This window comes from Chlorocebus sabaeus, chromosome 22 (genome assembly GCF_047675955.1).
Source record: "Chlorocebus sabaeus isolate Y175 chromosome 22, mChlSab1.0.hap1, whole genome shotgun sequence".
NCBI classification, from domain to species: Eukaryota; Metazoa; Chordata; class Mammalia; order Primates; family Cercopithecidae; genus Chlorocebus; species Chlorocebus sabaeus.
In genome coordinates, this window is record NC_132925.1 from 96,700,920 (window position 1) to 96,725,165 (window position 24,246).

The following is a 24,246-nucleotide window of genomic DNA, read 5'->3' on the forward strand; positions in this document are numbered from 1 at the left end:
GATTTTAGGGCACATTTCTTTTATGCCAATTTGATGGATGAAAAGTATAATTTGCATTTCTCGAATGTGTAAGATTGAGTTCTTTTCACCTATTTGTTAACCATATTCATGTTCTCTTATGTAAATTTTCTGTGCTTTTAATCCATTTTTCTATTAGATTTATTGCCTTTAAAAAATGAGTTTTAGAAGCTTGCTTATATTCTTGCTCAGCTCTCAATGGGTCCTTTTCTACCTCACATCTTTCTTTAGCACTAAGGCATTTTCTTCTACTATATCCTTTTTATGTCCTTCTATTCATTCTCTGTGTTCTCTCCTCTGGAAATCCTATACGAAAGATATATCAATGTTTGCTTCTATACTTCATATCACTTAACTTTAAACAAGATGGCATCTCTTTATTTTCTTTCTTAATACATCTGGGAAAAATCCTTTAGCTTGATCTTCCAGTTTACTTATTTGGTTTTTATTTGTCTAGTCAGCTCATTTCTTGGGTTTATTTATTTATTTATTTATTTTTTAAATGGCAGTCTTGGTTTTAATTTCCAAGGATTCTGATTGTATCTTTTTCATAAAGACTTTATTTACTTTTAAATGGATGTGCTAGTCTCTTAACTCTCTCTGGGATATTCATTTTAGTTACTTAAAGATTTCTTACGTTTTAGGTATAAGTTCTATTTTCTTAGAGTCAGTTCTATTTTTGTGTTTGGTGCTTCTTTCAGGCTCTGGCTTTTCTGAAATGTCTGGCAATTCCTGCCTGTCTGTTGATGTTTGTAGATGAACATATGGATTGAAGAGTGTTGGTGGCTGTAGGACATTTCCTTACTCCACGTGAGAATGCCATTGCTGTTGCAGAGAATGTAGCTTCTGATATAGGAGCTAGCCCCAGGCTCCTGTGTATGTACAGGGGAACCGTTACGGAGAGCGGAAAGGGATTAGCGCAACCATCCTACAGACCACCCCTAACTTGCCCTTTCTCCTAGTGCTTATTGCTTCTTTCTGGAATTCTGGGCAGGGAGGATTCAGTCTGTGATGATTGTGCATTCAGCTCTGCAGCATGACAGCCTCTGTTTCACTTCATCATCAGTCTGTTCTTTCCTGTTTCCCAGAAGTTCCTTAATCTCCTAGGCATTGACCCTACTCCTCCTGACTGTCCACAACCACTACCACTCAATTTTTATTTTTGTATTTCTTCTGTCATTTCAGTGAGATTTGGGGAAGAAAAGAGGCAGACATCATTGCGTCCTTAGCTATGTTGAAGTGTAAAACATGTATTCTGCATTTAGAATTATTTCATGAGAGTAAGTTGCCAGAATTAGGGCTACTGGATCAAAAAGCAGGAACATTCTTAAAGGTGTTGATACATATTTACAAACTGGTTGCTAGACTGAGTAGTAGAACAGACGGAAGGCGGTGGCTTTGGCAGGGGGATGGCTGGGTTACAATCTTAGTTCCTTCACTTGGCAGTTGTGTAACCTAAGTGAGTTAGGGAACCTCTCTGAACCTCAGTCTCCTCATCAGTGAATTGGGGATGGTAATGGAATCAACATTTAAGAATACTGTATGGACAAATTGTGTCAAGCATCTTCACCAGGACCAAGCCTATAAAGGTATTTGATAAATGCTATGAGTCAGCATTTTTTCAAATAAGTGGTTTGTCAGCATCAAAAAATTGTGGATTCAATCAGGTGCTTGGGAAGCCATTCCCTTTCATGGCCATTGGCATTTCATGCTCTCAGATAAATCACTTCCCAGCTTGGTATCTCTATTTCCAAAGAAAGAAGCCCCCTTCCTACCTGCCTTTCTGTGAAAACTTCTGTGAAGATTCACTATTATTTATAAAGCTCCTAGAAATTCTCAGAAGAAAATCTTTGTTCATCCTTAGGGGTATTTTAATGAAGGGTCCTGAGCCCCCACCTCTAGCTTCAGAGTCGCTATAAGATATATTCCTCCTTCTGAGATTAGTCAGGTATAAACTACTGTGGAAGAAAATGTCTGGTCCTTATTCTGGGTCAAATTCCAGAAATTTAATTTCTTCCTCAGCTGGGGTGTTGCTCTTACAACTTTCTTTTTATTTGACAACTTATTAATAAGAAATCTCCAGCAAATCTACTTCAGGGAGGCAGTCTGAACCTTTACCACATGCCAGTCCAGGATGCCAGGAGCTGAGCGTTTCTCATATGCCCAGCCCATAGGAAGGGCTGGAGGTAGCTCTCACTGGAAACTCTGAGGCCACTGGTCCAGGGGTGCAATGACCTCAGGGTATCAGGAAGCATAAGGATGAGAATATTTGAAGAAACCAGCACAATGGCAAAGAGACAGAGAGAAAAGCCTCTGGAATTAAGGCAGGCCCAGCGCCATAGTCAGCCAGTGCCAGCACTATAAAAGGTCATTGAGGCAAGGTTCTGGCAGAATGGACGAGGCAAAGTAGGCTGGGAAGGGAAGGGAAGAGGAGAGCTCATTTGGAGAAGTAACAGGAAAGTGACAGGGCAACCACAAGGCCTAAAGAATCTTATTTTATATTTTTATCTTTTTATTTTATTTTTAGTGAGTGGTAAAAAATTAAAACCAAAAAACCAAGGTACAGGGCATGAACTTGACCAGCACCTGGCCTTTGCACAGTAAGAGCCACCACTGTAAGGATCTGTTCCTTTCTTCCTCTTTCCTGGCTCTACTCTTAGTGGGGCTGGTGGCCACCAAACTGGAAGGGGGCTGGAGGGAGGTAGGTAGGGCCATCGGGAAGTGCCTTGCAGAGGCTAAACAAGGAGAAGGCAAGGAGGATGCAGAGTATGGGTGAATGCCTCAAGGAGAATAGGAACTCATTCACCAAAGAGACCTTTCAGTACCCCATCCCTTTAGCCCCTATCTAGACACAGTTGGCCCTTCCCTCTGCTCCCCAAAGGACTGTGCAGCTAGCACAGGAGAGTGCTACTTGGGAGCTGAGTATTCCTTGACTTCTTACTGGTGAGATAGGAAACAGGCACACAAAGATTAGGTAACTTGCTCAATGTCACACAGCTAGGAAGGGGGAAGCTGGCATCAATCCCAGGTAGTTTCTAAAGTTTCTGCAAGGTATAAGTACAATATCCCAAGAAGCTCTGGGAAAGCATTACCTAAGGTTCCTAGAGGGCTCTCAGAGCATCTGCGTACTGTGGGCAAAGTGGTCAAAAGCAAAAAGGCCTACATAGGGCTGGATTGGAGAGCAGGGAAGGATGGCTGTGAGCCAGTTACGGCATAGCCCTTGGAAAATGTATTCTCACTCTACTGTCCCCAGTAAATTGCAAATTCTCTTCACATTTGGGAAGGTTTGTATTAATCATTCTCTCACTGCTATAAAGAAATACCTGAGACTGGGTGATTTATAAAGAAAAGAGGTTTAACTGACTCAGTTCCACAGACTCTACAGTAAGCACAGCTGGGGGGCCTCAGGAAACTTGCAATCATGGCAGAAGGCAAAGAGGAAGCAGGCATATCTTACATGGTCGAGCAGGAGGAAGAGAGCAAATGGGGGAGATGCTACACACTTTTAAACAACCAGATCACATGAGAACTCACTCACTATTATAAGAACAGCAAGGGGGATGTCCACCCCCATGATCCAATTACCTCCCACCAGGCCCCTCCTCCAACACTGGGGATTGCAATTAGACATGAGATTTGGGTGGGGATACAAATCCAAATCATATCAAGGTTAATAGTGAAATAAATGGACAAGGAATTATTTCATTTTTCTGTAGGGTAGGTCTGCTAGTGACAAATTCTTTCATTTTTTGTTAATTTGGAGTATCTTAATTTTGACTTCACTTTTGAAAGATAGTGTTGATGATTGTAGAATTCCTAATTGATAGTTTTTTATTTTCAGTATTTTGAATACATTATCACACTGCCTTCTGACCTTCATTTCTCATGAGAAGTCCATTATTCATCTTATTAAGAATCCCTTTTATGTAGTGAGTTTTTTTTCTGTTTCCAAGATATTGACTATGACATGTCTTGGTGTATATTGACTTGAATTTGTCTTGCTTGGAGTTTATTGGGCTTCTAGGATGTGTAGATTAAATGTTTTTCATCAAATTTGAGTTTTTAACCATGATTTCTTCAAATAGTGTTTTGCACTTTTTCTCTTCTCTCCTTCTGGGATTCTATTATGCATATATTGGTACACTTGATGGACTCCTACTGGTTTCTGAAGCTCTGTTTATTTCTATTTATTCTTTTTTCCATCTCTTGATCAGAATGGATAATCTCAATGGACTTATCTTCAAATTTACTCATTCTTCTGCTAGCTAAAGCCTGCTGTTGAGCCTCTCTAGTGAATTTTTCATTTCAGCTATTGTACTTTTTGATGCCAGAATTTCCACCTGGTTCTTTTTTATAATTTTTGTCTCTTTATTGAAATTACCTCCTTGGGACAGGACATTGTAATATTTTTCTTTAGTCCTTAAGACATGGTTCTTTGAACATGCTTATAATAGCTGATTTAAAGTCATCGTTTAGTGATCCAATATACGGCCTTCTTTATGAATAATTTCTGCCCATTGCTTTTTTCCCTAGATATTAGCTATACTTTTCTGCTTCTTTCATGTCTTATAATTTTTGTTGAAAACTAGACATATAATGTGGTAGGTCTGAAAATCAGATTTATTCTCTTCCCAGGGTTTATTGTTGTTATTACTGTTTACTTAGTGACCTTTCTGGATTACTTCTCTAAAGTCTGTATTCCTTGTAGTGTGTGGCCCCTGAAGTTTCTACTCAGTGGCTTAGTTGTCAGTTAATTATTGGTCAGAGATTAGTTTAAATGCTTTGAACCAATAAGTCTTCCATCCTTCCCACGGGACTGTGTGTGTATTGAAGCATGCTTTCAATACACAAGCAGTTTACCCCTCAGCCTTAGCTTTCCTGTTTTACTTGTGCAGAACTTCGAGGTGAGCCAGAGATGAGAGATGAGGCCCTTTCACTTTTTTTCCTAGGCATGTGCATAGTTCTGGATGTGCATGTGGTTTTCTGGATCCCCAGGGATCTGTCAAAACGTTTCAAAATGTGTTACAGACATCTCATTTCCTAAATCTTTCTTTTAAATTTTTGTCCTGCTCTTTAGTGTGGATGCTTTAGGGATAGAACTTTTTTTAGATGCTCTAAACCCCATCTGGTAGCTGCAAGGCTGCCACTTTTTGTAGTTACAGTAGAACTAGGCCGTGATTGTTGGGAGTAGGTCAGGTCACAAAGCCATAAACTGACCAACCTGGGCAATATAGTGAGACCCCACCTCCATAAAAAAATTAAAATAAAACAAAATTAGTCAAGTGTGGTGGCATGGGCCTGTAGTCCCAGCTCCCTGGGAGGCTGATGTGGGGGAATTGCTTGAGCCTAGGAGTTTGAGGTTACAGTGAGCCATGATTGCACCACTGCCCTCCAGTTTGGGTGACAGAGTGAGACCCTGTCTTTAAAAAAGTAAAACAAAATAAAGCCATATGGGAGGCTGAGGCAGGAGAATGGCATAAACCCCGGAGGCAGAGCTTGCAGTGAGCTGAGATCCAGCCACTGCACTCCAGCCGGGGCAACAGAGCAAGACTCCATCTCAAAAAAAATAAAAAATAAAAAATAAAGCCATAAATAGCTACTCTTATGGAGGTTCAGTAGTTCTTCTTAAGTAAACTTGTATTGTTGCAAGCTTTTGGTTGATTTTTGGAGTTAAGGAAAAGTTAATTTTAGCAATTTTTTTGCCAGTGTTTTCATTACTTTTATGAAGAAACACATTTAGGAAGGCTCTCACTCTGCCATTCTGGTCCCCTATTAATTTACACTCAGCAGTTTTTCCTTTTTTGATAGTCTAACAATACCACTGTAGATATTCTTGTAAGCATGTCCTTTAAGCATTTGTCTGATTACTCTTAAATACATTTTTCAGGCTGGATCAAGGAGATAATGCTTAAAATGTTTATACCTCAGCAAGGTAGTAACAGTGTGGTCCCTTCAATAACATACTCGTCTCCTTTGCAGAATTGGGTTTGGTCATTCTTTTTTGTCTTTACTGGTCTAATATGCAAAGAATCATTTTTTGTTTGAATTATCATGTCCTTGATTACTAGTGAGAATAAATATCTTTTCCAATATTTGCCACTATTTGCTCTTCTTTTGTTTATATTATAGCTTTTCTCTATTCCTCTCTCCTCCCATCTCCCCCATTCTCCCCCACCACATCCCACATGAAGAGCCTGAACTCTTTGAAAGGTTCAATTCCACTAATTGCCTTATAAACCAATATATCTAAGTGCCAATGAAAAACTTAGACCAACTCAGAAATGCATGATGAAGTCATAACCAAAATGTCTCGGTGTAATAGATGTTACAGCTTCAGCATCAGGGGTGTTATTGCCTTGTACAATTGCTTGTGTGATCCCATCTTCCTCGGGTAGTATGGATGGCACTCCCAGGCTAACAGGAATCAGTTTTTCTGCTTTATGATGCACTCTCGAACCGTTAATTATGTCCATCTCAACCCCAGCTATTTGTGATCTCTTTCCTTCTCCAGACTGAAAGATGGAGGAGGGGAGTAAACCTGGCTTGTCTGAGGGGCACAGGATAGCCTTCAGGAGCCCTGCCCAGACTCTGAATGTAACTCACCCAGTCACAGCTTTTCACAGGCCATCTCACCTGAGTCACCATGGGGACAAAATACAGGAGAACCTTGCCTTACCCTGCTCGTGGGAGACTCCATCACAAGATCTTGTCTTCTGCAGAAGCAGGAGGCCCAGGAGACTCAGGATTCCACTCTGGCTCTGCCCAGAGTGTCGCATCGTAGAGGACAGGAGGATACCCTCAGGCAGCCCTTGCCTCTTACAGAATCAACACGGTCAATAGGAAGATGAGAGGTGGGACTGGCTGGCTTGAAGTCCTGTCCAGCCCAGCCACTTATGATTGGGTTACCAATGAATACCTAGACCCTGTGTGAATATTCAGAGGTTGCGGAAGTGCACCCTCCTCAACCCTCACCCCTGCTCCCCACACAGGACACCAGTCCTCAGTTTGGTCTGGGAAGTCAAGTTGTCTGAGCTTGAATCCCACTCCACTTCCTACTGGCTATGTGACCTTGGGCAAGTTACTTAATCTCTCTGTTCCTCAGTTTCCTCACCTGTAAAATGGGGACAATGCTATTACCTACCTCAGGCAGTTACTGGGAGTGGTTCTAAGAGAGGTAACAGATATACAGTGCTTCCAACTGTGACTGGTAGACAATAATCACTCAAAAAATGTTAGCAATCAAAACGCTTTAGAGTTTAGCTGCTGTTAGCCTTGCCCTCTGCAGCCATTGTCTATCTCAACAACAGGAAATCCGCTGGGGCTGGGGCACACTGAGCACTGTGCCAGGATGCCCACCACCTGGGGATGGGTGAGGAGATGGGCTGGTGGAACCCTGGAACCCTGCTCCTGCACTGTTTCCTGGGAGAAGAATTTGTGCCTGCTCCCAAGTGCAATATAGGGAGCCCCGTGACTTGGAGTCATAAAGATCTGCCTTTAAGTGCCTGCTCCTTATTGACTGTTCATGAGACCTTCATAAGGGTGAATTCCCTAACCTCTGGGTGTCGATTTGTTTATTTTAAAAATGGAAATCACAGTATGCACCACTTGCTGTGTTAGGGGAAAGATTAAATTGCTAATGCCTAAGACCTGATAAACACCACTGGCACCACACTAAGGATTCATTTTGGGTTGTAAAAAGTGACATTCTGCTCTTACCTTTTCTCTTATCATAAAGAGCACCCCCCCGCCCCCCTCCCCCCGGGTGCCCACCACCTCTACAACCCTGTTTCAAATAAAGGACATACCAAAGTTTCTGCAAATTTGGTCTTATTTAAAGCCAAGCAGAGGTGGCTTTTATGTGATGTGACATAAAAACTCAGACTGAGCCCTGTTTTGCTTTCTTTTTTGGCTGCTGACTTGACCTAGCTGCCTGTCTTCCCCTCAGACCGTGGGAGCTCGGGTTGCCAGGTAAAATCAGCACAAGTCTAAGGCTTCCCATCAGCTCAACCTGAGTTTCTTTCACTTACGCTGTCTGCAGTGGCTTCGGCACCCCGAGCCCAGAGGCCAAGGGTGCTGTGTGGCTGTGCTGACACACTTCCTTCCCCTTGAGTAACCCTGGGACCCGGGATGCAGGAGAGGGAGCAAGTGAGCCAGTGCTCAGAGAAGAGCCACCTACAAACCCCCAGGCGGGACCTCCTAAAAGGCTGCACTTAGCCTCTACAAAGAACCAGGCCCTTTTCCTCAGCGGAACCGTTTCCAGAACGCAAAGCACCCTGTGGGGAGGTCCAGCTGCTGAGCCTTTGCCACTTCTCAGTGCTGAGCTGGTTTGGCAGGGAACGTGGCAGGCAGCAGTTGGCAGTCGCAAGGGTCAGAGGAGCATTCTGTGGCATTTTTACAGAGTCACGTTTCTGACTTGATGGAAAGTAGAATCTTTAATAATATATAGGTTTTAAGTGACTGAGGCTTGCTCTTGCCAAATCCTAGCATAAAGCATATTTTTACAGCTGGGATGCTAAATCCCTGAAAGACGGCACTTACCATGGAAACGCTGACACAGCCTTTCGTTCCCTTCACAGTGATTAAAATCCTCATTTCAATTTGTTTTTCTTTATTTTGAGCTAGAGTCATTTGCAAGCCCAGGAATACATCTCTGTGTGAAAGAAAACGAAATGCTGCCCTCTGTCAGAAATAAAATGGAACTGCTTTTTTTTTTTTTTTTTTTTTTTTTTTTTTTTGAGACTGAGTCTCGCTCTATCGCCCAGGCTGGAGTGCAGAGGAGCCATCTCTGCTCACTGCAAGCTCCGCCTCCCGGGTTCACATCATTCTCCTGCCTTAAGCCTCCCAAGTAGCTGGGACTACAGGCGCCCGCCACCACGCCCAGCTAATTTTTTGTATTTTTAGTGGAGATGGGGATTCACCGTGTTAGCCAGGATGGTCTTGATCTCCTGACCTGGTGATCCACCCACCTCAGCCTCCCAAAGTGCTGGGATTACAGGCGTGAGCCACCGCACCCGGCCAAAATGGAACTGTTCTTAACTCATTGCAGTAGTACAAATCTTGCTTTGAAGAATCATGAAAACCCAGGAAATCAGGCTTTCTAGCCAGAGTAGAGACTCCTGCAGAACTTACCTTGTTTCCTAGGGAAAGTAAAACAGAGATGGAAAGGCAGGCAACCAACGGTGTGTTATGAAACAAGAGGCCCCTATGGGCACCTGGAGATTTAGCCTTTGAGGAATTCTGGGAGCCACTGTAGCCAGTGCATATCAGGGCCATCCTGCCTACAAGGTGGGATGCTCTGGGGTGTTTGCTCACCAGTTCCCACCAGTCACTGGTTTCAAGCTGCCACACATCAATTCTTATGCATTTCTGGCCTGCTGGTCATTGCAGGCTCCAATGGCCAGAGGGAGCCCTCAGGCAAACAGATGCAGATTTGGCAGTTGGAGGCCCAGCCCTCGAGCTAGTGAGGCCCAAGTGCATATAGGGAGCCCTGATCTGTCTGCTGAACCCACTCTCCCTTATCCCTTTTATGCTCCTTTGGACTGTTTTATTTGCAAGTATATTTAATATGGTTTGGATGTTTGTCCCCTCCAAATCTCATGTTGAAATGTAATCCCCAGTGTTAGAGGTGGGGCCTAGTGGGAGGTGTTGGGGTCAAGGGGGCGGATCCGTGATGAATGACTTGGTGCCCTCTCCATGGTAATGAGTGTGTTCTCACTCTTAATTCACAGGAGAGCTGGTTGTTTAAAGGAGCCTGGCACCTTCCTCTTGCTCCCTCTCTCGTCCTGTGACAAGCTGGCTTCCCTTCCTTCTGCTACGACTAAAAGCTTCTTGATGCCTCATCAGAAACTAAGCAGGTGTGGGCTCCATGCTTCTTGTGCAGTCTGCAGAACTATGAGTTAAATAAACTTATTTTCTTTATAAATTACCCAGCCTCGGGTATTTCTTTATAACAACACAAAATGAACCAATACAATATTTCATTCCTTTGGGGTTCAGGGAATTCCCTCTGTTTATCCAAGTCTTATCATCCGTGCTGAACCAAAAGCTCAGTGATCCTACTAACCAAATGCCCAGGAATGTCCTTCTACCTTTCCACATCTTGTAATTGGAAAATCCGTAATTGACCCAGCCATATATCTTAATCTGCCAGTGAGATCTCAGCAGTGTTTCTCATTTAATGGCTGATGTGGTCTCAAATTTCCCAACCTAACAAGGTTTCATTCAATTCTGCAAATCATATTAGGACTTGGCCTAATGAGACCTGAGCATTTCCCTGATTCTGCACATGCTCTGAGCTTGGCAACAGGGTTTTCCAGAGTGTTCCACAGATAATATTCCTGGAGAGATATTCCTAAGAATGGGGATCCAGAGATGAGATAAGCCTGGTAACATCACTAGGTATAGCACCCTCTTAAAGATCATAAGACCCACCAGGATATTAAAAGCTCCAAGAAGTCCTGCGGGGAATAAATCCAGTTAGCTTTGTTTAACTCAATGTTTTCCAACTTATTTCATCACTGGACTAGTTTTTCATGAAACATCTATTATCATCCTGTAACACACTGGATATAGTACACTTACATGAATTTGCCTTTTGTTTCCCCTCTTATTTTAGTGAATTTAAAAAATACTTTTATTATACAAGTACAATATGTTTCTTGTAGAAAGACTGGGCTGGGGGCAGTGGCTCATGCCTGTAATCCCAGCATTTTGAGAGGCCAAGGCGGGTGGCTCACAAGGTCAGGAGTTCGAGACCAGCCTGGCCAACATAGTGAAACTCCATCTCTACTAAAAAAAAAGAAAAAAAAGAAAAAAAAATACAAAAAATTAGCTGGGCGTGGTGGCAGGTACCTGTAATCCCAGCTACTTGGGAGGCTGAGGCAGCAGAATTGCTTGAACCCGGGAGGCAGAGGTTGCAGTGAGCTGAGATCATGCCGTTGCACTCCAGCCAAGGCAACAGTTCAAGACTCTGTCTCAAAAAAAAAAAAAAAAAAGACTAAGACTAAAAAAATACAAATAAGGAAAAAAGGGAGAAAAGGCACCACGGCATAATTACTGTGAACATTTTGGGTTCTGGCAGAGCATGTGCCCACGTTTCAGCATTCCTTTGTGAGAAGCAGTTTTTATTATAACAAAAATTAATCTGTCTTCCCAGATTATGTTCAGTTTTATGGCCCTTGATTCTAAGTAGCAGGTTTCATAAAAGAAAACACACATTCTAGCCAGCAACAGCCAAAGAACCATTCTGAATTATTTCCAAAACCCCAGGTGGAGGAAAATTCCTCTACCATATGTTGCACCTTTTATAGGAAGTGGCAGGCCAAGAAAATAAACGAATTGGTAGGAAGAGGAAAAAACGTGATTTCTCAACCATGGAAAAATATTTATTATAAAAAAGGCAATAATGAAATACATTCAAGAATCTGGATAATTGTCTTTGGAAGATGAGCTCAAAGGTGACTTTCTTTGCTGCTGTAAAATCAAAGCATAAAGGTAAGTATTTTGTAAAAAGCATCCTCTCTCCTCCAACAAAACCAGCCACAGTAGGAATTAAAGCAGAGTAGGGAACACTGTGTCTTGGCTGGGGGAGAGAGAGTGTTGCCTGGGAGGTGACACAGCCCCTGGGGTAGGGCCAGGTGCGTCCCTCCCAAAAAGCAATGGGCTTGCTGCATGACCTCCAGATGCAGCAAGCCTTGTGTGGGGCCATGGGTGGCTCGAGGGAATGCAGGAGGTAGAGTTAGTCACAATGACAAAATGCTCCCTGAAAACCTGAGCATATTTCTTCCCTAGGGGCTTTGCCCTGGCTGGCTGTTCCCTCAGCCTGGGATCATCTTTCAGATCTGAGCTTAGAGAGGGCCTGTGAGGAACCCAAGGGCACACAGCATTAGGGCAGGGCCAACATCTGCCTGACTGCAAATCCCACAGCCTCAAGCTTTGAGCTGTCACAGGGTTTTCAGACAGTTACAATTTAAGCAGGGAAGATTTCTGCCCTAAACTTGGCACATATGTGCTATTTGAAGTCTTGAAGAGAACATCTGATGCATAACTCCAGATCTCCTTCTTTTCAAGATAATGGCTTATCTGAAACGGCTGAAGACAACTCCGATTCTGTCTTTTGGACTGGAAGACCATTCTGGGAGAGTGGAGTACATGCTCTGTGCACACAGTCACAAGCCGCAGCCCCCTTGCTGCTAGCCTGTCTCCCTTGCCCTCTTGTAGCAAGAGCCAGCCAGTCCTCCAGGCTCTGTGACAACACCGCACAACACAGGGACTCAGAGGAAGTTCCTCCAAGCAGAGCAAGCTGCCCACCAATGATGGCCACTGAGTGCCAACCAGAGGCCACACTGCCCTGCTGCCGGAGGGGGAACCTGGAGAGCAACAATGCTCGCTTTCATTTTATCTCATCTTCTTGTGTCAACTCCTCACAGCGCTCTCCCTGACCCCCTAGGTAACACAGCAGCCCTTGTCACTGTCAAACCCCTGATCCCCCTTTATTTTTCTTCTTAGCATTTATCACTCCCTCATGTCATGGTGTCTCTCTCTCCTTAATGAGGGGCAGGAACGTGAACCATCTGTTCACCTTGATTCTCCAGTACCCAGAACGCTGCCTGGCACCAACACATGCTTGATAAATGTCTGTTGGCTGAATGTCTGCCTGTCCTTACAGTACGATGGGTACATATCAGAGCGTCAGGAGTCCAGATAAGGGCTGGTTGGGTGATTCAGTCAGTTTGACTCCAGTCAGAATCCTGACTCCTTCTTTAGTTATTGCAGTAGGCGTCGGCTGTCAGAACAACAGTGGATGACACTTAGGGACCTGGACTGTAGCCCCCTTCTCCTCTGTGACCTCCAGCAAGTCCCTTCCTCTCTGCCCATCAGCTTCCTCACTTGGAAAAAGAAGTGAGATGGACTCTAAATATCTTAGGGTAGGTTTCTATCCCCAAGGCAAGCACTGAAAGAAAAGTGGTTGATTAGGAAAGAAAACCAGTAGGGGAGTGGGAGGGTGGGTGTGACCAGCTAGGAGGAGGCAACGCAAGGGTACAGTGTCAGGCAAAGTGCCCTGGAGGCTTCCCCTTGGCTTCATCTTGCAGGGAACCCTGGGGACAGTGCAGGTCACACCCCAGAGTATCTTGATCAGGGTGAGGGGCTGGAGCATGTACCCCTGCGTTGTCATCCTTGGTCAAGTGCATCCCTAGAGGGCTGTAAATTCCACGCATTTCCAGCCCTCCATAAGCACAGGCAGAGTGGACTCCAGCAGGCTGCAGCCAGCCCTCCCTCAGATAAAGACAGAAATGCTGCCAATTGGGGTGGGGATGGTAAAGGGAATGACGGCAATATGGGTGGAGTGTTGACATGGTCTCTTATGTGAGATTTAAGAAGGTCCTTTCCCACACAGTACTCAACGGTCTCTCTAGAAATGTGAGTTTTGACAAAGGACTTACCAGGTGTGACGACCTGTGCAAGTTATTGAATCTCTTTAAGCCTCGACATACTCAGCTGTGAAACCAGGAATAATGACATCTCCTCTACTTGTATCCTTACTAGTTTAAAGATGCCCCTGATTCGCTACAGAGGGTTGCACAAATGGCTAATGATGCTACCATGATCATTCTCTATTAGTTCTCAAAGCAATTTTAAGGGATTCTGAGCTTGTTCTTCATATTAGTGCATTACTATGTGCTATAATACGTAACACCCCAAATTTCAGTGCCTTTATACAATAAAGGAATATATTTTTATTTATGTAACAGTATAAAATAGATGTTTCTAGGTTGTTCTTTGTTTCCTTTGCTGGAGAAAGGGAACAAAGTAGATGGGGATATCAGCTCAACCAGGTCATTCAGAGACCCAGGCTGAGAGAATCATCATGTAGCTTCCAAGGTCACCCAAGGTCACCCCACACATTGACCTTGAGTAGACAGATGGGGAATAGAGAAAGGGTGATGCATGGAAGGCTTTCGTGCTCCTGTTCCATTGGCTGGAAGTCAGTCACGTGACCACATCCATCTGCATGGGAGGCTGGGAAATGTGGTCTAGCTGTGGACCCAAGAAGAGAAGGAAAAAAGTTTGGTGATGGGCGAGCAGGCTTTGCCACACTTCTGCATTTTACAGCTGTCATCATAGAGACATGAAGCTGCTCCCTCAGTAGTCTGGCTTTCACAGGTTTTGTCTGTGCCTCACTCCCTCTTCCTGCCCTAGGCCCACTCTTGGCAGGCACACTTGCCCTGCTCCCTCACACTACCCATGCATGCTCATGGACCAGTTCCTGGATTCCTGCTCTATCTCAGCCTGGAGGACACATCTTACTACAGTGGGTTCTTAGTGGGGGCAATGAGGTATATTTGTGGTTTCAAAGTTTCTCTTACAGATTGTTACAACCTGGTAGGTAGTACCCAAAGCTCCCAACTCAGCATTTAAACACAGAGAGCTCTTATTTCCTCCCTTTTTACTCCTGTCAACATCTGCCACTTTGGGGTTGTTGTTGTTGTTGTCTATAATTTATAATCACCATTTCAGAAAGAAGGTACATTCTTACTGGCCTGATGCACATCCAGCCCTTTGGCTCTCCCAAAGGAAGAGGATGGCTAGAAATAGGATCTTGTTTCACCTTTAGGATCCCACAGAAGATGAATATTTCATTTTATGTACAAGGCAATCCAGGCACTTCCTGGGAGTCAGAGACTTCCTTGCATGGCTGGATTTCAAAAGAGAAATCCTGGGTTCATGCTTGAGAACAGAAGAGAACCATAGCTGCTCAGATCCAGGTGGGCTTTCAGACCTCATGCTTCTGGACATTAGCTTGGTTACCGAAAGCATGTGGAACCCAGCGACAAGACTTTCAGGAGCTTCTGTTCCATCCCTTCTCCCTGCATATCTTGAATCTAGGAGTATTATGATTGGAGGTTTACCCTGAGAGGTAAGGAACCAAGTCTCTATTTACTTGTCTTTTAATCCTTCCTTAAGGGCTCTCCTTTGGAATTCTGCATGTTTGGAATTATAAACAGCTACATTAGTGACTGACGGTGGACACGTTTCTGTAATACCTGTACCTAAACTACAAGAGTGTGCTGTTAGGGATATCCTCTATTTCCCAGGTTTGGAAGTAATTTGAGCCACAGAGATCATCTGTGACTGTAGATCAGGAAGCTCAAGTCCACTAATGTGGCCTAAGACCCCTTCCTGGGCCTTAGTTTCTTTTTCTGTAAAATGGAGTGGCTGTACAAAAATGATCCCTGAGGTTCCTTCCAGCTCTGACACCCTTCCGTTGGATTCCTGCCTTGGCCAATGGCTGACTCACTGTTTGAAGAACACGCCTGTGGTTGCAGTGGTGGTAGTTTCCTGAGACGCCAGGCGAGGGCGGCAGGCAGTAAACGGACACTGCTGCGGAAATTCGGGTGAGGAGCATCTCTGAGGCAGGGAAGGATTTCCAGAAGGGCTGTGGCCACCATGACTCCTCTTCCTTTCTTTGGTCATAACGTAGGCTGGGTCATCCCCCCATCTCCGTGCCCTCTGATACCTGATGGTCCTCTATCCCTGCAGATTCCACCATCCTTGTTAACTACAGAATATGTGCCTCCCTGGGAGTGAAGAGTTGCAGTCACAGCTTCTAAGGAGTGTGGGCCAGGACTGGTCCTCAGCTGTTGGCTCACAACATCTTCTTTCTGGAAACTCAAAGGTACTGCCTAGATAAACCCACGGACGCCATGCTCTGCCTACACCTTGTGCTCTGGTATTTCAGCAAACAGACCCTGAGGTCCTATGTAGAAGCACAGGAAACCTTTTTGTTCACCCTCTGCTTGTACTTCCGAACCTGTGCCTGACTTCCTCTCACCCCTAGGCCTCTGCACATGCTGCTCTTCTCCCTGGAGGACCCTCAGCCCTTCTTTCCCCTCCAGCTCCTTCTCCCACCACAGGGCCCAGCTTTACAGGCCTCCTCTTTTTGGCTGTTCTCCCCTTCCTGCCCCTGCCCAAGTCTGTGCTCAGATCCTGATTCCATTAAAACAACAGAAACCTCATCTGGCTGACAAGCAAAATGGGAAATCGTTGCAGGGACAAAAGATATCTCTCAGCGTGGCTGGGAAGTAAGATAATTGGATGTGGGAACAGGAGAGAAGAACAAACTGACTGTCCAGTCTAAGTGTGTCCCTGGAATGGGCAAGCCCCATTCATTGTCTTATGTGGCTCAGCAAAGCTGCAAAGGCCCAGAGAAAGTGTGATTGGCTCATGCCATGCAGTTGGCCCTGGACTGACAGTGGACTGGTTTACAGCCCCTCCAAGACTGTCACAATGTGGGACAGGCAACTCCCAAAGAAACTCGAGGTGCTGATGGACAGGAGGAATGGATACTGAGGGGGTGGGCAGAGAGCAACACAACAAACTCTGACCCAGACAATCATTTGCAGGAGGTTTATTAGGGAGGGTTCTTGGGACCAATACCTGTGGAAGGAAGCGGATGCAGGCAGGATTGAGCAGAAGGAGAAGTTGAACTGAACTGCGGTGCAATCCCAATAAAGACCTCAGCTTTAGAGATTTAGAGCCTAAATTGGGGCAAAAGATCAGGCCTTTTTACCTCTGGGTTGACCCAGGAGGCCTATCTGATTTGGAAGCAGGTATGGCATTGGATAAGGCAGTTTTCTTGAGCTGAAGTGCTTTCCTGGAAGAGCTGCTAGTAGTGCTCTTTGCAGCTGCAGGAAAAGTGCTCCATTCCTGAAGGGGTACCTGGGCAGTACATTCAGTGTGCACAATACAGCTGATGGATATCATGGCCTCCTTCAGGTTTCAAGGCTGCCTCCCTACACCTTTACTGCTATGGGATCAGACCTTTCAAATACATTTGATTATCTCTAAAATAAATACCATTAAGGAAACGGACCTGCTGCCAGCTCACAGATTTCATAGTAAAAAGTAATGAACATTGGCTTATAAGCTCACTTACAATGCTTGTGCACCCAACCACCACCATCCATTAGAGCAGTCAGCTGGGAGCTGCCTGGGGCGGGAGACGCTCCTTTACCAGAACAATCCTCTCCTGACAGCAGAGGGCCTTCTTTGTGTAATTTCCCCAGAGGCAAATACATCCCTCACGGACCTTCTGAGGCTGATCTCATGAAGCTGCAATACACTCCTAGCTCTCCTCGGAAATCTGAAAACAGGGATATCCAGTCCAGACCTATTCCAAAGGTCTCAGCTGGCAAGGCCAGGAGAGAGGCTGGGATCTGGGGAAGTGGCTCAGAGCCCAGGAGTTATTGTAGGGACAGCCCTGTCAGGCCTCCGTGGAGCAGAAAACTGCAAGGCCAGAAGGGATGCATCCCTTGACACCTCCCCCACCCAATGACATCACCCACACAGTTGGCCTTATCCTGCAGCACTTGAAGATGCTCAGACCTTGAGTCGCTCCCAAGGTCACACACTGACTCACAAGCTGCTTGTTAGCATCACCTACTGTTTCTTCCTTTTCTTCCTAAAAGAAAAGCTGTAACACAGGGATTGTGCCAAGTGGGTATTAGAGCCGTGTCAGGGAAGGTAATATTATGTGATTCTAGTGGCTTGAAATAACCGACGCATAAGAAACCTAGCTCATAAATTTACCATTGCCAATTGTCTATGGATTCTGTGTCATGGATTTTTTGCAAGTCACCCAGTGTTCTCAAGCAGCTGCACAGGGCTGCAGTGAATATGGACATCTGACACCCAGAGATAGGGGCAGGCCACAAGGCTGAACATGAGAGCACATCCAGAAGTATAGGGAATATTTATTTCCTCTGAACCCATCCTCTCTGTGCTGTCTTCAGAGGTGAAGAACAAAAATAATGCTCAAAAAGATTGAAAGGACTGGTAACCTTGGTGCACAGAATCATTATTCATTTCTGATCTGAATACATTAGCAAGCCAAAGAAAAATCCAGTATACAATATGCATTCAGACTCCGTGACCCTTATTTCCCACTCCTCACTTCCAAGGTTGGCTTGGTGACTGAGCACAGACCCTGCAGGCTAAATCAAGGCAAGCTGAAGCTGGAGATGGTTCCGGACCTGTTGGTGAAATCTCTAAGTGAGATGGTTACTTTTCAATGCCTAAGCTGTGCATGGAACATAGATCGAATGGGCAATACCAAGCGCCACAAGGAAAACGTCTTCACGTTAAAGGAACAGAGCCTTGCTGACTGTGGTTGCCGTTCTTCACAATGGACTTGTGCAAAGTCCACAATGCAAAGACTTTTTTTGGATCCCTGCCAATGTTAGTCTCTGCAAGACAGAATTTGACTTAATGCAGCAGGTACTGAAGACCTTACTCTTTGGGGACCCTAATTCTATGTGGGATCTTGGATTTCAACACACTTTCTGAGAGCCACACTTTTGGCTAAATGTAGCACATCACTGGGGCCTGATCCCAGCTCTTTTATTAACTGTGTGAGCCTTGACCATGACATTTAATCGCTTTGTACCTTACTTTTCTTGTCTCCATGAAGTGGGTTAATATTTTGAAATATGGACTGAGTTTTCTTGTCATATTTTCCTATACTCAGCCCTTTCCCCAACCCTTACTCTTATTTAATCATCTAGGCTTTGTTTAGCTTATTTTTACATTTTTTTTGCCTCAGGGAAGCAGTATAGATTATAGAAAATGGATCTTTTTTCCTGATTTTTAATGTTTTAGATCCAATAGAACCCAGCAAGAATATGAAAAAGATAATAGACTTGATAGAACAATAATGTAAGAGCAAATCATCCTGATTCTAAAACTAGAGATTTCCCTGGCTGCAGGAAAGAGAGACTGAGCAGAAAAGATTCTATAGACCTGCTTGGTCCATGAGCTGGGAATTCCTGCACCCAGCCTCCTGCATCCCTGGGTGAGTTCTGGGACAATGACAAGACAGGTTTGGGAGAATCTGGGGACAGAGAGCACCCCTATTCTTGGGTAAAGCGCAGGAAGTAGCAAGACTCCCAAGTTTGGAGGTAGGGAAGTGAGACAGGAAAAGGAGAAAAACCAGCAGATGATATGCTCATGAGTGGGTAACCACTGTGAGCAGCTGGGGCTCAATTCTGTAGTGGACCCCTGAGAAACCATGAAGAACACAACTGTTCCATTGGAAGACAGGGAAGATGCAGCATTTGTCCACTGATTCTCTTCCTTGTTGAATGAGAGTAGCCCAGGGGATGATCTCCCCTTCATTTCTTGATAGAGCAAGCACCCACAATGGTGAAAAAACACCTCATATAGAAGAGCAAAGAATTTATGTGCTTGGGGAGGAAAACTAGCAGCATGTAGGGTTCTGTATTCCCCATCTGCAGGCAAACTCAGAGATGGCCCAAGAGGGTATGGGATGAGACACTCACAGCAGTTTCTACATGAGAGTGATGTCCCAGCTGAGTAATCAGGTTCAGATAAAATGAAGTTGAGTAGAACAATAACAATTCAGAATCTTGCACTTCTATATGAATGAATCATGGTTTCCCAAGTAGCTGTTCTTGTGCAAAACCCTAAGAGTAGCCATTGAGTCTTCTCAATAATCCATGAGATGGGCATTAGTTCCATTTTACAGACAAGAAGACTGAGGCTCTGAGAGGTTCAGCAACAAATCTCTGAGACAGGGTTTGAATTTGTGTCTGCGTGACTCCAAAACCTTCCCTTTGTTCCTTTGAACTCTATTTCCTCACCAGCTCTTGGTGTCCTTCTCTCTTGACATCTAACCCCACCATTAGATGACAACCTCCCTCTTGACCCTTGAATCTGATGGCTGACATTGTTCCTACTTGCTCTGGGGCCAGCCCATGTGGACAGTGCTCCATCTTATTTATACCTGTGCTTTGCAGAACACTTTTGGTTGTAAGTGACAGGCATTCAACTTCAAAAGCTTAGGGGTTTTTGTTGTTGTTGTTTGTTTTTTGAAACTATTTGGGAAGGATCTAGGACATTTCATGTACACATGCGAAAGGCAAAGGTGCTAATGGTTCTCAGAGATGCCTGAAACTAAAGGCTGTTAGGCTCCTCTCTCTCTCTCTCTCACACACACACACACACACACACATACTCTCTCTCTCTCTCTCTCATTTCTGTTTCTCTCTGAGTGTCAGCTTAATTCTTGCCTAGTACAGGCTGGCCTCCTACACATGGCTAGAAACAGCTGCCCCATTTTTCTCAGAACCAGCTAGAGAAATTCACAAAGGACTGTTTTGACCTTGCTTGCACCAGCTGTCCATCCTCAACCAATCTCAAGGCTGTCCCCAGAGAAGGTAGAGCCACTGTGAGCCAGGAAGCAGCTCTAACTGGAGTCTGTGAAGCCCCTTCCGGCAAACATGGATTCAGACGCTAGGGCTCCATCTTAAGAACCTCATAGCCCTTGAAACAGGGCTAAGCATATAGTATATGCTCAGTGAACATTGTGGCAGACTGTATTTCCTAAGATGTGTGCAGCAATATCTCTCAACCCACATTATCTTCTAAGTGATTTCTCTCAATGACACTCTTCTCATTGAGACCTTGTGTTCATTCCATATTCCTTCCCCTCAATTTGGGGTGAACTTCTGAGAGTAGTAAGAATGACACTTGGTTATTTCTGGGTCATAAAAGTCAATATAGCTTCTGCCTATATTGGGATGCTTAGTCCTGGAACCCAGCTACTATGCTATAAGGAGATCCAAGCAACCATATGGAAAGGACCCATGTAGATGCCATAGCTGGCAGCCCCAGCTTGGGATCCAGTCAGCAGCCAGCATCAACCAGCAGACATGTGAGTAAATGAACCTTCAGTGGTTCCAAACCCCAGCTGTTGGGTCACTTCCAGCTTTCAAACCTTCCTTCCCTGAGACTGAGACTCCAGATATCATAAGGGCAGAGACAAGCTGTTCTTATTGTGTAATGATATGGCTAGGCTTTGTGTCCCCACCCAAATTTCATCTTGAATTGTAATCCCCATAATCCCCCCATGTTGAGAGAGAGCAGATGGAGGTTCTGCAGTCTGGGAAGTCCAACCTCGAGGCACCAGCAGATTCAGTGTTTGATGAGGGTCAATTCCTTGTAGTTGGCACCTTGTATCTATGTGTCCTCACATGGCTGAAAGGGTGAACAAGCTCCCCTGGGTCTTTTTTATAAGGGCACTAATCCCATTCATGAGAGTTTTGCTCTCCTGAGCTAATAATCATCTCCTAAAGGCCCTACCTCTTAATACTATTGCACTGATTATTAAGTTTCAGCATATGAATTTTGGGGGACACCACTATTCAGACCATTAGCAGAAAGTGGTCTCAACAAAGCATGGTAAGAGAAGGGGAAAGAGAGTCCAAGAAGGGAGGAAAACCAATAGAGAATATAATGATGATCAGATTGACTGTGGCTACTGGTGCTGTAACTGAGGTACAGTCCTACTGGGAACCCACTAAGCAACTATGCAGATCATATCTCAGACATGTCTTATCAAGGGGTCAGAAGCTGAGGTATTTATTCACCAACTCTTTCCCCTTATTAATTGAAGGTTGCTTCTGGTCATGGACTCCCTGGAATTTCTGCCCAGCCTCTCATACATCAAGTACAGTTCTACAACCAGAGAACACCCTGGGCAGTAAGTCACAGGTACTGTAGTAAGAAACTGGCAGTGTGGAAGTCCTAGCCAGAGCAATCCGACAACAGAAAGAAATAAAAGACACCCATATTGGAAAAGAGGAAGTCATATTATCTCTGCCAATGATATGATCGTATACCTAGACAGCCCGAAAGACTCTTCAAAAAGACTCCTAGATCTGATAAATGAATTCGGTAAAGTCTCAGGTTACAAAATCAATGCACACAAATTAGTAGCACTGCTATACACCAACAATGACCAAACTGAGAATCAAATAGAAAACCCAATCCCTTTTACAATAGCTACAAAAAAAACTTCCACATATAATTAACCAAGAAGATCAAAGATCTGTACAAAGAGAACTACAAAACACTGCTGAAGGAAGTCAAAGATGGCACAAACAAATTGAAAATACATCCCATGCTGACGGATGGAAGAATTAATATTGTGAAAACAACAGTGATACCCAAAGCAATCTACAGATTCAGTGCAATTACTATCAAAAGACCAACATCATTTTTCACAGAATTAGTAAAAAGAATCCTAAAATTCATATGGAACGGAAAAAGAGCCCAAATAGCTGAAGCAATCTAAATGAAAAAGAACAAATCTGGAGGCATCACATTACCTGACTTCAAAGAATACTATGAGGCTATGGTAACCAAGACAACATGGCACTGGTATAAAATAGATACAGAGACCAATGGAATGGAATAGATAACCCATAGATAAAGCCAAATACTTACAACCAACTGATCTTCAACAAAGTGTACAAGAACATACAGTGGGGAAAGGACACTCTATTCAATAAACAGTGCTGGGAAAGTTGGATAACCACATGTAGAAGAATGAAACTGGATCCCTACCTCTTATCATATACAAAAATTAACTCAAGATGGATTAAAGACTTAAAGACAAAACCTGAAACCATAAAATTCTAGACGAAAACCGAGGAACAACTCTTCTGGACATTGGCCCAGGCAAAGAATTTACGATGAAAATCCCAAAAGCAAATGCAACAAGAACAAAAATAAATAAATGTGACCTGATTAAACTAAAAAGCTTCAGCACAGCAAAATAAATAATCATCAGAGTAAGCAGACCACCTACAGAATGGGAAGAAATATTTGCAGTTTATGCATCTGACTAAGGACTAATACCCAGCATCTACAAGGAACTGAAACAAATCAGCAAGAAAAAACAAATAATCCCATTAAAAAGTGGGCATATGGCCGGGCGCGGTGGCTCAAGCCTGTAATCCCAGCACTTTGGGAGGCCGAGACGGGCGGATCACGAGGTCAGGAGATCGAGACCATCCTGGCTAACACAGTGAAACCCCGTCTCTACTAAAAACACAAAAAACTAGCCGGGCGAGGTGGCCGGCGCCTGTAGTCCCCGCTACTCGGGAGGCTGAGGCAGGAGAATGGCGTAAACCCGGGAGGCGGAGCTTGCAGTGAGCTGAGATCCGGCCACTGCACTCCAGCCCGGGCGACAGAGCAAGACTCCGTCTCAAAAAAAAAAAAAAAAAAAAAAAAAAAAAAAAAGTGGGCATATGATATGCATAGACATTATACTGCTCAACATCACTAGTCATCAAGGAAATGCAGATTAAAACCCCAATGAGATACCCCCTACCCTAGCCAGAATGTCCATTATTAAAAAGTCGAAAAACAATAGATGTCATAAGTCTACAAGGCTTTGCTTCCAATGACAATTTAATTTTCAGAGCCTTTGCTGTGCAGTTTGGCCTGCGGGTATGTCTAGTGCCACTGGGGCTCCCACTGATCCCTGGATGCTGCCTATCAGGCAGAAGGAGGTTTCCCAGATCTCAACCACCTGGTGCCTCTAGTGGGAGAAAGGAAGTCTCTGGCTCACAAAAACAAAGATTGCTTTCTGGGCTGGGCACTTGTAGTGGGATACACCTGCCAGGGCCACCCAGTCACCAGGAGGAGGAAGGGAGTCTCCAGCCCACGGGGAACGAAGAGGCTTCTGGGGCTGGGCCACCTCTTGCAATGAGATCACTCTTGCCTGAGATGCTTGCTGCCCAAGTGTCTCTTGGAAGGGGAGGCTCAGGAAGTCTTAGGCCCATTGGGGAAGGACAGCGCTATTCTTGGCTGCTTATTGTTATCAGGGATCCTCATCCGTGGCGTGAGGGACTTAAGCTGCTCTGCTTCCATGTTGTTCCTTCAGTGGTGGGGTCCCCAACCCATCAGCTTCCCTCTTTCCACTGTTTAGAGTTCTCCTTTGGTTGGTTATTTCAGAGTTTATCACTGAGGCATTTCCAGAGTTTATAGTTGTACTTACTGGGGAGAAGCAGGGAAAAACGACTGTACACCATCTCATCTCTGTCTTGTTTTGTTGGCACAAGAACCCAAAATAGCCATGTGGCAGTTCCAATTTCCAACTTAATGGGCCCACTGTTGAGCGCCCTGGTATAGGTCTTCTTCTCTCAAGGAATAAAACCTAGACCAACAGAGCCCAACCTTGTGAAGAGTAGAATAAAAAATTCTGCATGTGTGTTTTCAGGTACACGAATGAGAGGGACCACTGCCACTGCCACTGCCACTGCCACCCCTTGACTCCTGAATCTGTTCACCGTGGCTCTGGGAGGTGTGGTATACATAACAGTTGCTGGTTTCAAGCATATATCACACCCCAGAGGGCAGTGC